Here is a 16,517-nt window from a genome sequence, read left to right as displayed (position 1 = left end):
TGGGTGGTGGGTTTATTTTTAGCCCATCCTGGCCAGGATGTATTTCCTTAGTGACAACAGTCTGGTCTTCATCAGGGTGTGAGCTTTAGGTAATACATGTACAGGTAAAAGAAGGCAGCTCTCAGCAATCAGTCTCTTCTATGGAGGTACATATAGCAAATTCAGTTAGCCACAGTAAAATTCCAAAGTGGAACACAGACATAGAGATAAGACTTGTGTTTGCCAAGGGGGAGGAGGGGAGGGAGAGGGATGGACTGGGAGTTTGGGGTTGGTAGATGCAAACTATTACATTTAGAATGGATAAATAACAAGGTCCTACTGTAGAGCACAGGGAAATATATCTAATATCCTGGGATAAACCATAATGAAAAATAATATTTCAAAAAAAATAATGTCTATATGTGTATAACTGAATCACTTTGCTGTACAGCAGAGACTGGCACAGCATTGTAAATCAACTCTACTCCAATTAAAAATTAATTACTTAAAATAAAATAAAATTCCAGAGTGGTAGCAGTTAAGAGATCACTTAAAAGTCATTAAAAAGGAGGTGGGGCACTTTGTAGGAAAAATTCAAAACTGAAGATGGAATTTTAATAGTTACCAAGTAACTATTAGGCTACCATGCCAGGCTCTTTGTATATTTTAACTTTTTTTAACAATCCCTAAGAAATTTGTGCAAGTTCACACAGCAATTGGTAAATTCAGGATTTAAACTTAATTTTTTTTTCAAGTTTTGAGCTCTTTCTTCAACAACCTACATAGTTAAAAACAAATCTAAACTACGACCTAGTAATCCTCCACCCCCCCCACATTATGTTTATAGAGTAGATGCTTATGAAGTAATAAGTTCTTAAAAGGTTAAGTAAAGAAAGTTATCACATTCCTTTAATACTGCTGGGGGAAAAATATGGAAAGTGTTGGTGATAATTTCCTGTAATTAGAACTAGGTATAACATTTTTATTTTCATTTTTCAGTCTCAAGAGCAATGCAGAGGTTCAACAATTACATTTTTTATTAGTGACTGGCTTTTACTACTTTAGAACCCACTTTGCTAAAAAATAAAAATTTTAAAAATAAATAAAAAGGCCCTTTCTTAAAGATCCCAAGTCTCCAGATGCTCATTTGAAAATAATTAAACCCGAAATCCAGTTCAGTGAATTTGATTAAGTTCATCTGTAAAAATCAAAGTGACCCTGTCATAATGCTTACGATGTTTTCTGAAAAGCCAAAATTCTGGGTTTTGCTTTCACTTTTAGAGATCTATTTTTAAAGTGTCTCTATGCACTCATTACTAATATCTCTGCAAAATGAGAATGAAAAAAATCTCATTGAGAAATCTCTTGTAATCAATTGAGAATCTAATTTTACATGTTTGAAAAAGGTTAGTTATAAAAGTACTAACATAAGCCATGCTTATATTACACATGCCCTGATTGATGATATATCATTTATTACTCTCATATCTAGTGTTACAGTTCTTCAGTAATAATTGCTTCTGTTCCCATTAGGCACAGGGTAGCTACAATAACATCAAAGTTGTATGTCTTAAAGGAAATATAAGACTTCAGATTGAACTCTATTATTTCATGGACTACCTTAAAATGTCAGTATCACACAGAGCCCCCTTGAATAATGGAAGAGGCAAGCTAAGTCAACATGAACAGACATTCATCTCTATGCACACAAGTGAGAGTTACAAAGACTTCTACCACTCCCAATGGAGAGATGTGTGGAGTCATTCAAGTGTCAAAGATACTTTGCTGTTGAGGCAGATACTATGAGTCTTCAGGTCTCAGTAAATCATTTCCCAGTTGTACATGATTCAAAGTAAAATTTACAAAATGATCGTACAGAAAAAAAGCATGGTGGACTACACTAGAAGTGTAGTCCTAGAAAGGATGAAGGATGAATTATGACACCTCCCACTTCTACCCACCCACGTGGAGCAGCATTTTACATCATAGCTCCTTATCATCACTGAGCACAGGTATTGGCATTTGGTATCTTGGAATCCCAGACTAGAATTTTCTAAATTAGAAAAGAATGATATATCTAAAGCTAACTTTAAAGGTGTGTGCCTGGGAAGAACAGCTACAGAGAGAAAACTTGTCTGGAATAGGAAACAACATTGAACTTTACGCAAGTACTGTGATCTTGGAAAATAGTGAAGGTTAAGAAACACATTCATCACTTTGTGTTCCAGGGAATGATTTACTGCAAAGAACCACGCTTCTCCACGACTTAGATAAGAATTCTGGGCACCTCCCTTGCTTCCCTATGCTAAGACCTCCAAATTCATATTCTCTGCCTCACACATAATTAGTTGAACAGTTTTATACTCACTGATCAGTTGAAGCAAAATGCTTGTTAACCAAACTTTGATTAAATTTCTCTCCTTCCTCCAGACCCCTGAACTTTGACCCACCTTCAGCCTGTTCCAGCACACAACACCTCCTGTGAATAGGCAGGACTCAGGGTAAAACTTTCTCTGGTCTACTATCCAATCATGCCACCCTTTCATTCCACTTGATCTTCACTAAGATAACTTCTGCATCTGTAAGGAGAATATGTATGTCTTTTCTTATTAGATTGTTGGGATGATTAAATGAGATAATTGCTGCAGTGGTTTGCATGAAACTTGGCCCATAATAAGCACTGAATAAATAATATTTATTATCATTAATATCTTTGTAAATTGAAGAGTAGCATTCAGAAGTAAGAGAGTATATTATTATTACCTTGAGAAGAATGCACATTATAATCTCTGTTCCTTCTACAGAGATAAGAGAAGTTATAGAGATAGGGAGCTTTCTTTTAACTATTCCTCACATATTTAAGCCTTGGCATCACCTCTGATTTCTCTCTCTTTAACCGCCTGACCTCCTGCCATCCATTCAATATTTATTAGATCTAATGAAGTCTCTATTCAAAAATTTTCTTTTAACATTCCACTCTTTCGGTTCACTCTCACATTATCTGTCTCTCACCTGGATTTTTCAATAGCCTGCTACTTGGTCCTTTACAAATCAGATTTTTCTTCTACACACTCCTCTGAATGTGCTTACTCTTAATAGTAACCTGTGAACATTCCCTATTGTCTTAACTAAATTATTGAAGGAATCTTAACAGTTGGATTCTGTTTCAGATAAAGGTAAAATTCTGGACTTTGCATGAGATATAAAAACTAGATTAAATTTCAAGCTCTTCCCTCTCACAAGAGAGGTGAGAAGGAAGGATTATGCTCTAAGTTTGGGAAGAAGTTGGCCTAAGGATGTTGTATAGCCAAAGAGGTAGACTCTGGCAGGCATTGTTACCTGCCTATCCAATGTGCATTCTCTTTATCTTCCTTTGATTGGTGTTACTTTGATTTGGGATGGGAAGTGGCAGTGTTTCCAGCTTAAAATTAAATTTCTTAGATTCCCTTGCAACTAAGAGTTTCCACATGACACAATTCTGGACAATGAACCCAGAGAGGAAATCTGCTAGGGAGAGTTTTGTTTTCCTTATGCGGGCATTTCTCTTTTCTTTTTGTTATCTCCTTCTTCCTCTTAATGCCTGAAATGTGATTGTGGTGCTTTGAGATATAGGAACTATCTTATGACCATGATGACAACGGACACACATTAAGGACAGCAGAGTAGAAAGAGGGAAGGAGACTAGGACATTATGGTATCATGAGGCCACTGCAACAGCCCTCAGCTGCCCACCTCCAGACTTTTTTCACCTGCTAAAAGATAATCCTTTATTTCATTAAGTCATTATTTCTGGAGGTTTTCTGTTCATGTATTTTATCAAAACACCAAGAGATACTGATAATTCTGCTCAGCTTTTCTCCAACGTTTCTAGTAAGCTCTGCCCTGAACACCATGATGATAAAAACTTTAAATTTGTAAGATTTTATCTCAGTCTCAATACTTCTGCCTCTTTCTCTTTCTAACTTTTATAAGAAAAAAAAATCAAACATATACAAAAGCAGCAGATACTGTAATATGCTCCCATTTTTCCATTACCCAGCTTCAGGATGATCAACTCATTCTCATTTTATCCATAACTTCACCCATTCTGCTCCCACTCTCACCACCGGTTTTCTTTTCTAAGCAGATCAGAAATGGTTTATCTTAAAAGTGCAAAATTGAATACAGTATCATTTTACTTAGAAAAATGTATGTATTATGAATAAACACATTAGCAAGGAACACTTAGCAATTAACCCAAAAGTCACTTACTGTCATCTGGGAGAGGACAGAATCTTAGATAAAATGACGACTCCTCTCACCCTCCTGCACCCAGAGAAACTGCCACATGGTATAGGCAAAAATCAAAGCAAAGAGGGTTATAATGGAAGAACTGCACATTGGTTATCCAAGGGCTTAGGGATGAAGAAGACTTACAAGTTACAAAAGAAATGATGTTCAGAATGGATTAAAAATAACTCCCTAATTTGCCTGTAGCAATCTGCAAATTAATAGTGCTTTGTTAACAATTAACACAACTAATAAAGTAAATGCCACATTATTCCATCTGAAGTGACAATTACTTTGCACAGTGTTTAACCTACAACTTTGAAAAGAGTCTCATGCCAAAATCCTTATGCTTTTATTTTTTGATCCACCATATATTTTATACACAGACCCAATGACAGATGAAAAGAAAGATCGCTCGTGTTTTCATTCTCCCTTCCACTCTTCCATTTTTCTAGTTTTAATTTCTTTATTAGTATGGTGTATTTCAACTCCTTTAAACGTACCCAGTTATTAAATTTGATGTGTACACATCAGGTATATACAATAAGTACAAATATATATATGATATTTTTTAACTAAAAATCATTCTAGGGCTTCCCTGGTGGCGCAGTGGTTGAGAGTCCGCCTGCCGATGCAGGGGACGCGGGTTCGTGCCCCGGTCCGGGGAAACCCCACATGCCGCGGAGAGGCTGGGCCCGTGAGCCATGGCCGCTGAGCCTGCGCGTCCGGAGCCTGTGCTCCGCAACGGGAGAGGCCACAACAGTGAGAGGCCCGCGTACCGCAACAACAACAACAACAAAATCATTCTATACATATTTGTCTATGATTTGCTTTTTAAAAATATGTAACAGTCATCTCAAGGTAAGCAAATGTTTATATTTTCCAGTTTCTGCATGCATACATGTCTATATATAATTTGCATGAATTGGAGTGTATGATACATGCTAGAAAGGGTTTTCTTAATGTAATTTTTTAACTGTTTTCATTCCGTCTTCCTCCTCTTCCTCCTCTGTCTCCTCCTCCTTAGCTTCTCCACCTTAATTTTCTGTAATTGAACTCCTCCCTCAAGTTAACATCAAGTTTGGAATCAAAGTGCTTAAATTAGAATCTTAGGTCCACCAAATATATAGGTAGCCTATAGCAAGACACCATTTCCTTACTTGTAAAATGAGAATAGTAGTTTAAACATTTTAAGGTTATTGTATTGAGAGTATTCATATACAAAAGGTGCTTAATACACTATCTGGTAAAAAGAAAATTTAAGCAACATAAGCTGATATTAACTGTCCCCTGCTCACCTTTCCAGATTTTCTTTTTACATTTTTCATCTGGATCACAGTATTTCAGCCACAGGAGGTTTCTCTCTGTACCTTAAACAGGCGAAGTTTTTTTTTGAGCCTTAGCACTGGCTGTCTCACTCTTTGGAATTTTATCATCAATTTATTTATGCACCTTTTCTTCCCCCCTCATCTTGCCTGCTAAAATATAAACTCTAAGAAAGTGGGAGTCTGGATTTTCTTTTTCTACACTGCATCTCTATTCTCTAATATCATGTATGAGACAGAGTCTCTTGTTTAACATGTACTTGTTAAATGAATGAAAGATTTCATTTTATATTTAGCCTCAGAGTGACCTATACAGATAGGTATTATTTCCTCAATTTTGAAAATAATGAAAGTGAGGCTAAATTCTTTCTTGAATGTTATAGTAAGCTGTCGAATTGGGTTTGAATCCAATTTTCCTTCCTCTATTTCAAGTATTCTTTCCACTGTTTCTCAAATGCTATTTATTTTTTTTATTATGTACACATTCAGACTTTTCAATGCGATTGTAAGTCTCTTCAAATCATGCATTCTACTGTCTGTAGTTTATATAATAATGCTTAGCTCACAGTAAGTACACAATAAGCATTTTTTGTTAGTAATGATTCTCCTTCATGGGTTTATGCTTATGCCTCCTGTATGATATACATAAAAATGACTTTTTCTAAGCTTACGATAAAATATTGTTTGTGTAGGTGCTCGTAGTTAAAATTAATTTCTCAACAGGTATGCAGAGAATGTCGATGGCACTCTAGGGGACGTCGATGATTTCTGAATCTCAATCTGCATAGCAGATCAGGCAAGGAAATGAAAGTCAGAAGACAATGGGAAGAGGACATATTAATGCTACAGCAATTCAGAGGCAGGAGACAGCTGTGGTTTGCCAAGTAAGGGAAACTAGGGCAGGTGGTGTGCTGGGCCTATGATGACCAAGGGAATGTAAGTGGGATATTTTAGCTAGAGATAGACACGGATAGAAACAGAGTAGAGAGAATTTTTGAAAAATCTAAAAAGCTAGTGCTTGTAATAAGCTTGACTCAGATTGCTGTACTGAGGTGAAACTAAACCAAGAGATCTCTAAATTTTTTTTTCTCTCAAGACACACACGAATGTTCCTAGCTATATATAGCATACACTCTTAAATAATCAGGCTGACAAAACTATGGTTTGTGGAATACATGACACTGAAAGTTAGCCCCTTCTTATATTAAGGTTAGAGAGAAATGAAGGAGGACCATGTAAAATGTGAGACAACAAAAGGCAAAACATTTTTCAATCATGTGTTTTAATACTTAAAAATCTGGGATATCTGTCCCTTTCTCTCCATTCCTACTGCAATGGACGTAGTCCAAATCCTCATCATTTATCTCCTGGATCAAAACAGCATCCTGGGCTTCCCTGGTGGCGCAGTGGTTGACAGTCTGCCTGCCGATGCAGGGGACATGGGTTCATGCCCCGGTCTGGGAAGATCCCACATGCCTTGGAGCGACTGGGCCCGTGAGCCATGGCCGCTGAGCCTGTGCGTCTGGAGCCTGTGCTCCGCAACGGGAGAGGCCACGACAGTGAGAGGCCCGCGTACCGCAAAACAAACAAACAAACAAAAACCCCAGCATCCCCCTGACTCCAGAGTCCAATCCAGTCTCCGGAATGATCCTCTTAAGTGCAAGCTGACCATGGCACTACACTGCTAAGTCACACTGCAGGCTCCTGGTGAGAGAAGTCAGTTAGCTCTCATCACATTTATCTTTGGCCACTCACATATTCATAGTTGTCCTCCAACTTTCAAATACACAGTGTCACTCAGGAAGCTTGTAAAATGTACATCTTTGGGTCTCAAAGATTTGATTTCTATAGTTCTGGGATGGGACCTAGCGATTTAATTTGTAACACATGCCTCAGGAAGTAAGATCAAATACCATATAGCATGCAGAACTGCCACGTTCCTTAAACACCATGCTATTTCATGACTATTTGCCTAGAATATCTTCCCTTCCCACTCAATCATTTTGTCTTGGGAAAATGCTATAAATTCTTCACAATCCTGCGCAGGAGTTGCTAAGGTATTACCCTCCTCTCCAAGTTTTCCTATACTCTTCCTTCCCTCTGCCAACTAAGAATTGGCACTTGCTATCTGCCTCTACAAGGATTAAGTCAGTAGCCACTGTAGTTGCTGACCTTCAGCATATCCTGAAAGGAGTTCAGGGTGGAGATCAGGAATGAGGCACTCTGTGCTCTGGAAAAAGCTGGCAGAACAGGCCTCCAGATAGTTAGATATTTTCAGGAGAAGATTTTATGAGCCCAAATTCTTGCATCTCCCCTTATTTAGAAAAGCACTAAAATCATTCATGGAGACATCTGCTCCTCGTGACCAGCAGCAACTTTCATGAGACCAGCAGTAACCTTCTGCAAAAATGTGTGTTTGATTTCATGTATTCCCCCTTCACCAAAATCACATATAATACTGATTCCTCAGAGCTATCTGAGATGCTGTCTCCCAGGCTATAGTCCTCATTTTGCCTCAAATATAGCTTAACTCACCACTCTTATGTTGTGCATTTTTATTTTAGTCAACTCCTCTACCAGATGGTTGGTCAGTCTTTCCTCTGTATTAATTGTCTTGCAGTTATGTATCAATACTTTCATACTGTCTCTTTATTGTTATCTTCACAACTAAAGTATAAACTCTTGAAGTGTTGATATAATGTCGTAATCACTTTTTGTATTCCCAGTGGTTGACACAGTGCTTGGCACATGTTAAGTACATAATAAATGATTACTGAACCTCAGCATCTCTTATGCTGATCCCAAGAGTAAAGTGCGAGTCTTGGTTTCAAAAATTTTTTCATCCCTATCACATATATCAGTTTCTGGGTAGGGTTCTCTTAACCTAAGTCCTAAGCTGTAGAAAGGAGAGAGGGCTTGGATGGTTGGAAAGGTAGAGGTGCCATTGTCTCTCTGCACTCCATGATTTTTTTATCTAGAAAATGTAAGTCTAGATTTTCACCATCAATAAATAAATTGGGCTGGAAAAAATCACATGATAAACCGATTTATAATGTAAAATAAATTATTACCTTATACTCTGGATACTTCATTTCAAATAAGGGAGTTAACTTGGAAATTAAAAAAGAGGGAGAGGGAAGGCTGCTTGGTGAATTGCGGGATCACAGAAATGAAGATGCCTTTAAAATTTTTTTTAAAAAATCTATTTTTATGCCTTGTTATTTTTCCTAAATCTCTACCACTCCCTAGCCATCATCCCTGTGAAAATGTATTAAGGAAACCTAATTCAAAATTGAAGTCGGGAAACCATGAAGGGAGGGCCACTCCTTACAGCCTGCAGAGTTCAGCAGGAAGAAAAAACAGTTCCTCTTTTCACCCGGCAAAAGGAAGTTGCCCTCCTCTGCAGCCAATGAGAAGCCGCCAGCACATTGAACACTCATTTTCCTCCAATGAACTTTTGTTCACAGCAACTCCTCCAACTTCCTCCTTTCCTCTGTGAAAAAACACCCTCCTGCTTTGCTCTCTGGACTTGCTTATGGTTCACCATAGTTGGCTTGTCCCAAATTGCAATTCCTGTGCTATTCCTAAATAAACTCATTTTTGCTTAAATAAAGTTGTTCTTTGCTCTATTTAAGGTTGACATCAACAAAACCATAGAGTCATATATGATAACCCAGTACCTTCAAATTGAGTACCTGTAGCCACACTCTAAAATGGGTTGTTTTGAGAAAATCCTTATCTCTCTCCCTTATCCAAGGTCATACACCCTTTATCAAAGGAACTACACATATATTCCAAAGTTCCCTTCAGTTCTCTCCCTCTCTCTCTCTCTCTATGTATATATATATATATCTTCCTTCCTTTCACTTCATTTTATATATAAAATTTATATATAAAATGAAGTATATACATACGTATATGTATACATATGAAGTATATGTCTATACATATCTATACATATACATATATAAAATGAAGTGAAAGGAAGTAAGGTGATATTTCCCTTGGTCATAAGTATAAAACCCAGTTACACATGTATTACATGCTAATCTTTATATACTACCCAGATAAATTTTCATCATATGTCAATACATTTCCCTTCTAAGTCCTATGTAATTTAGCCGTACAAATATAATTCAAATAATTTGAAAATGTTCTTATGCATACTAAAAAGAGAACTGATATTTTCCGGATTAAAATTTTTTTTTAAGGAGGTACAAAATAAAATTGTGAAAGTTGACCTAATTAAACTGCAACTAAAATAGAATTCTCAATGACATGGGAGGTCTTCCTTCTCCTGTATTATTTAACAGAATCATTGTTTAGTGATAATAGCAGTTAGGTATAAAGCATATTTGGACTACCATTTGGAAAAAGTTTACTGACACTAAATACCAATGTGTACAATATATCATTAGATATTTTTCATCTTATACATCTTATATTTTTCATCACATTATTTGCTGTGTCCAATGCACAGTGCATGGCTCAAATCAGCTCTTTTAAATAGTCAATTAATCAGTATTTATTAAACGTAAGACCTGTGTGTGCGGGAGAACCATATTTAAGCCACTTGGAGATTTTAGAGAATAGTGAGACTATAACACACTGATTATTATTATTTTCTTTCTATCTAAATAAAGCATATTGAAAATATGCAGCCTGGCTTAAAAAAATCATTTCTATAAAGTTAGTGTTTTGGTAAGTCAAAGGGAATGCACCTTATATAGTAGGAATATTAAGGACTACATTAGGAAGAAAATATGATTACATTGGACGACTCAAGTTCAAAATTTTAGATGAGCTGTTCTTTGAGATACTAAAAAGAAATCAAATAATTTCCATATAACATTAGAATGTATGTGAGAGAGTATTGATGTTCGGGTTTTTAAAAAAAAACAAACTTGGAACCGTACATTCCAAAATGTAAAGAATGCTTGTCCTTATACCTAATAAGCAATTTTTAAAATAGAGCTGTAATCCTGTAATAAATGGCCATTTGTCTGCCATAAAGCTTAAAGTTTAAAGGCTGAAGGTTAATACCTTTGAGTTTAGTAGAATAACAAAGTAGAAACACTCAAGATATTTCCAATCTACCAAACTGTGAGTTGATACTAAATTGCCTGCAAAAGCTGGACTATAAAAACAATTTTTGCGAGTATTACGTCCAATTATTAAATCATCAGTATTCTGCAGCAATACTTTCCAATGGTAGGAGAAAAATTTTAAAATGAATCAAGTACATAAAAGATCCTGTTTTTTATTCTAATGATTGTGCATAGGTACTAGGACATCACAACATTTGGAAACTAATAAATATATAGACATAAATTCAGTAGACAGATTTTAAAGTCCAAAACATGTTTTTATTAACTGATCTTAAAAAAAGAAAAAAAGCAATGGTTATTTCTGAACAACTGTACGTTTTTCTTAACCAGGACCTAATTATATGCATGCCTTTAGGATCTCTTCAATAATTACATGGCTAATAAACTATTGTTTATCCTCATGCATATATAAAGAAGATACCAAGTTGTTCCTATGAGAACATTTCAGGGTATTATTGAATGCATTTTTTGTTGTTTTTTTCTTTTTTTTTTTTTTTTTTTGCAGTTTACACTTACAAAGTACTTTAATAATCTCACATTGTTGGGAACCCCGGTGTAATTTTAAGGTAAGTCTCTTGCTTTTTCATTTTACACAGTGCCATTTAAGTAGGAATTAAAAAAAAGTCATTATTTCTCACATATACACTTATGAATGCATATGATAAGATGTATGTATGTGTGTGTATATATAATTTAATAATTTTATATTATTCTTATTAGAATTTTATTTTATGATCACTGCTTTGTCAAAGATATGTAGAATGAAAAAATGAGAAGCTGACAACACTGATAGCTAATATTTATTACATTTCATAAAGTATATAATACATTTACATGCCTTATACTCATATGATACCTCATATCAACTCTTTAAGGTGGGTATATATTTTTTTCCCATTTTACAGGTAAGGATACTGAGGCACAAAGAGAGAAAGTTTCCCAAGAAGGTAATCAAGTGAAAGAGCCAAGATTTGAATCATGAAAATGCATCTCTAGAGTCTGGTTTTTTAAACACTGGGTTAACTCCCTACAGAGTTAATTTGGTGACTAATTATCATCTTCACCTGTGAAAGTCACTGAGCCTCCGGTTCCTTCTAAGAAAATTTAGGCAGGAGTGTTGCAACTTTAAGTGCACAACACAAACATTCTGTCAAGATGTATAGTAGTTGTATGGTCAGGCCACTCAAGACGGCTGTTCTCTTGCTCTCTGTACATCCCCTGCTCGATGAGTCCCTGCTTCTTCTACACCCTGCTCACATGAACATACTTGCCCTCTGCCACTTAGGCCAGAACGGCTCCACCTGCTAGTTTATTAAAGGGAAAAGTATGCACTCCTGATGGTCATTAACCTGAGGCACTGCGAGCAACGTGCCCCAGGGCTTGTTTCCCTGGTAGCTGATGAGCCGAGCTGATATCAGTTCCCCTCTAAACCTTAGCCTCATTCTCCCCGAGTAGTGAAGACTGCTGCTGTGTCCTGCTCCCTGTCTGCTGCACACAGCGGGGTGTCTCTCCAGGACCTTGCTTAAGAGGTAAGCTCCCACATCTACTAAACCACTGATGTCTGCCATTGTCCGTGGGCTCTTTCTTTTTGTTTGTTTGTTTTTTGTTTTTTTGCGGTACGCGGGCTTCTCAGTGTTGTGGCCTCTCCCGTTGCGGAGCACGGGCTCCGGACGCGCAGGCTCAGCGGCCATGGCTCACGGGCCCAGCCGCTCCGCGGCATGTGGGATCTTCCCGGACCGGGGCACAAACCCGTGTCCCCTGCATCGGCAGGTGGACTCTCAAACAGTGCGCCACCAGGGAAGCCCCGTGGGCTCTTTCTTCAGTCTTGAGGCTGGACAACTACAAGGCTTTCAGCCCCGTGGGGTGTAGCGCAACAACTGTTGAGCCAGCCAGGAGGCCGAGGAAACTCCTGTGAGTGCTGAGATGTGGGGAAGTGAGAACGGGAACGGAAAGCTCTGGGTGTAATCGCCGTACACTAACATGTGGGACCGACCCAGTGGCAGCTACCGTGATAGATGACTTTCTCTTGCTGTTACACTAATGATATCCTGTTCATTCACCTCAGAGTCTCTTTCCCAGTTTAAAAGTAGCAGCCCTGTAATCATGGCTCATCTGATTGCATGGGGGTGACTGGTGAATACAAAATGCAAGGACCTGGATTATCTACAAAATACAAATATACCCCCAGACCCATCACCCCGAAACGATTACAGACACAGGCTTTAGGGATATTAACTCAGGGGCAGGCCTGCGAATTGGACGTGGCCAGTTACCGGGAAGGGTTTGATGGGGGACTGTGGCAACAGCAAAATGATGAAAGAGTACCCTGGGGCTGCTGGTCTCAGCTATGGAAGGGGGCAGAGCAGCCATAAGGGAACACAGCTATGCAGTCTACAGTGCTTTACAACAGTGCCTTACAGAAGAAAGGCACCGTTATATTAACTGTCTGTTGTTACACTGCCACTCCAGTATTTGTCACCTGCTGTGGGGACTGAGGGTGGACAGGCAGTTCGGTCCTAGAGGCCAGGGCCGAAAACCTCAGGCAGGGGTGGTGTTATCTCAATGCTATTACTGCTCGTAATTTGCTTAATGGTCATGACCTTCCCTGTACTGTGCCTTTAAACAGCTCACATTTCCTCTCTAGTCTGAGCAGAAGGAATCTGTTCATGGACTGGGTGACAGCAGTAGCCTCACTGTGAAATGAATTTTTCTGCTGGGTCTACAGCCAGTTGCCTTTGTTGTCCTCTTTTGGACTTCCATGAAAAACTGACTTAATAAGCACCTGGCTCCAGAGTTTGCCCACCTCTTGGAGTCTTGATACTTTTTAGCTGCTGTTTGTATTGCATTTGTGGTATTTGGTTGCAGTCCAGCCCTACATACCTGAGCCCAGAGATATGGAGGAAGAGGGGCAGCCCAAGAGATAAGGGTCGTGCAGGGTCTGTTGGGGTGGAGTGTTTGGTCAGGTCACTCAACATGGCTGTTGTCTTGCTCTCTGTACATCCCGACCAGCCCCTGCTTCCCCTACACCCTGCTCACAGGAATGTGCTTGCCCTCTGCCCCTTAGGCCAGAATGGCTCCACCTGCTAGTTTATTAAAGGGAAATATCTGCCCTTGTGATACTCATTAACCTGAGGGGCTGCAAGCAACGTGCCCCAGGGCTTGTTTCCTTGGTAGCTGATGAGCCAAGCTGATATCAGTTCCCCTCTAAACCTTAGCCTCCTTCTCCCCGGGTAGTGAAGACTGCTGCGTCCTGTTATCTGTCCGCCCCACACAGTGGGGTATCTCTCTAGGACCTTACTTCAGAGGTGATTTCCCCCATCTACTAAACCACTGATGTCTGCCATTGTCCGTAAGCTCTTTCTTCAGTCTTGAGGCTGGGCAACTACAAGGCTTGCAGGCCTGTGGGGTGCAGCCCCACAGGAGTGGTCTTAGTAGTAGGAATGGTGGTGCTAATAAGTTTCCATTTACTTATCACCCACTGTGTACCAGAAACACTGGACACTGCAGGTGTACCTTGTTTTATTGCACTTTGCTTTATCGTGCTTCACGGATAGTGCATTTTTACAAATTGAAGACTTGTGTCTACCCTGCATGGTCAGATTGTTAGCATTTTTAGCAATAAAGCATGTTTTTTTTTTTTTTGCGGTACGCGGGCCTCTCACTGTTGTGGCCTCTTCCGTTGCGGAGCACAGGCTCCGGACGCGCAGGCTCAGCAGCCATGGCTCACGGGCCCAGCCGCTCGGCGGCATGTGGGATCTTCCCGGACCGGGGCACGAACCCGTGTCCCCTGCATCGGCAGGTGGACTCTCAACCACTGCGCCACCAGGGAAGCCCAAGCATGTTTTAATTAAGGTACATATGTTGTTTTTTAGACAAAATGCTATTGCACACTTTAGTAGACTACAGTATAATAGAAACATTTATATACCCTGTGAAACCAAAAATTGTGTGACTCACTTTATTGCAAAACCAATTTATTGCAATGGTCTAGAACCGAATATCTCTGAGGTATGTCTGTAGTTCCTCTAATCCTCATAATAATCCTCTAAGGCAAATATCATATCTGATTGGTTAATTGGTAAAATTAAGTATCAGAAAGATGAAGTAACTTTCCCAAGATCATTCAACCAGGAAATAGAATACCTGGGATTAATATCCTATTGTATCTGACTGAATTTTCTTTTTTCTTCTAGTTCAAACAATTAAGATCTAGTTCCTTAGCAAGTTTAATGTTGATAAAACCACTTTGTTTATAATCACTGAACTGTGTATTAGGTCTGTGGGACTTATTTATCTGCAAGCTGTAAGCATGTATCCTGTAACAGCATCTTCCACATTCTCCACCCCACCTCCCTGCCCTCAGCTCCTGGTAACCACCATTCCACTGTTTTATAAGCTGAGATGTTTTTTTTTTAGCTTCCACGTGTGAGGTATCATACAGTATTTGTCTTTCTCTCTCTGACTTATATCACTCAGCATAATGTCCTTAAGGTCCACCCATGTTGCTGCAAATGGCAGAATGTCCTTTTTTCTCATGGCTGAATAGTGTTCGGTTGTGTATATAGCATGTTTTTATCCACTCACCCGTTGATAGACACTTAGGTTGTCTCCACATCTAACTATTGTGAATAATGCTGCAATCAACATGGGAGTGCCTGTATTGAAATTGGTTTTAATTTCCTTTGGGTACATATATTCAGAAATAAGATTGCTGGGAAATACAGTAGTCCTGTTTTAATTTGGGGGGGAACCTCCATACTGTTCTCCATAGTGGCTAAACCACTGTAAATTCCCACCAACAGTGTACAAAGATTTCCTTTACTCACATCCTTGCCAACACTTGTTTTTTTGATAACAATTATTAAATGTCTAAGATGATATCTTATTGTGGCTTTTATTTGCATTTCCCTGGTTAGTGATGTTGAGCACCTTTTCACATACCTGCTGGCCATTTAGATGTCTTCTTTAGAAAATTGTCTCTTCAGTTCCTTTGCCCATTATTTTTCTAGTCAGTTTTTTTTTAAATGAAGTTGTATGCATTCTTCATAAATTTTGTACATTAACACCTTATCTGACACATTATTTGCAACTATCTTCTCCCATTCGGTTGGTTGCCTTTTCTGTGGATTGCCTTTTCATTTCGTTGATTATTTCTTGTGCTCTGCAGAGGCTTTTAAGTTAGTAGTCCTGCTTGTATTTTTCTCTTTTTTGTGCCATTGGTGTCATTTCCAAAAAAATCATTGCTAAGGCCAATATTGAGCTTCTCCCCTATGTTTTCTTCTATGAGTTTTATAGTTTCAGGACTTATGTTTAAGTCTTTGATCATTTCAGGTTAATTTTTGCAAATAGCAGAAGATAGGGGTCAAATTTCATCTTTCTGCCTGTGGTTATCTAGTTCTTCTAACACCATTAGTTGAAGAGACTATCCTTTCCCATTGGATGTTCTTGGCTATGTTACCAAATGTTAGTTGACTGTATATGCAAGGGTTTAATTCTGGGCTCTCTATTAAGTTCCATTGATCTATGTGTCTTTTTATGTCAGTACCATAACTACTATAGTTTTGCAGTGTAGTTTGAAATCACAAACAGAGATTTGATGCCTCTGGTTTGTTCTTAGGATTCCTTTAGCTATTTGGAGTCTGCTGTGGTTTCACACATTTCATGATTTTTTTTCCTATATCTGTGAAAAATGCTAAGAAATTTTGATACGGATTGCATTGTATCTACACATTTGATATGGATAGCTTAAATAGCATTGACATTTTAACAATATTAACTTTTCTCAGCCATAAATATGGGAAGTCCTTCCATTTATTTGTCTTTTTAAAATTTTCTT

The 16,517-nt window shown here is 38.5% G+C and overlaps 1 protein-coding gene and 1 long non-coding RNA gene across 17 annotated transcripts in view; both read right to left on the bottom strand.

Annotated features, from left to right (window-relative positions):
• PCDH15 (protocadherin related 15) overlaps positions 1-16,517 on the bottom strand; it is a 718,778-nt gene that overhangs the window by 531,696 nt on the left and 170,565 nt on the right. The gene's annotated exons all lie outside the window — the stretch shown is intronic.
• Positions 9,426-16,517, bottom strand: part of LOC113623146 (uncharacterized) — a 29,690-nt gene continuing 22,598 nt past the window's right edge. Inside the window, exons 3-5 of the long non-coding RNA XR_003433795.1 lie at positions 15,986-15,997; positions 14,853-14,860; positions 9,426-9,439 (exon numbers count right to left, since the gene is read on the bottom strand). This is a non-coding gene — a long non-coding RNA (uncharacterized LOC113623146). The remainder of the gene's footprint in view (positions 9,440-14,852; positions 14,861-15,985; positions 15,998-16,517) is intronic.

Source organism: Aethalodelphis obliquidens, unplaced genomic scaffold, assembly GCF_003676395.1.
Source record: "Aethalodelphis obliquidens isolate GAN/ISIS:26980383/991018 unplaced genomic scaffold, ASM367639v1 scaffold11, whole genome shotgun sequence".
In the NCBI taxonomy this organism is placed as follows: domain Eukaryota; kingdom Metazoa; phylum Chordata; class Mammalia; order Artiodactyla; family Delphinidae; genus Aethalodelphis; species Aethalodelphis obliquidens.
The sequence above is the reverse complement of the archived record's forward strand: the minus strand, read 5'-3'. Positions and strand labels throughout refer to the sequence as shown.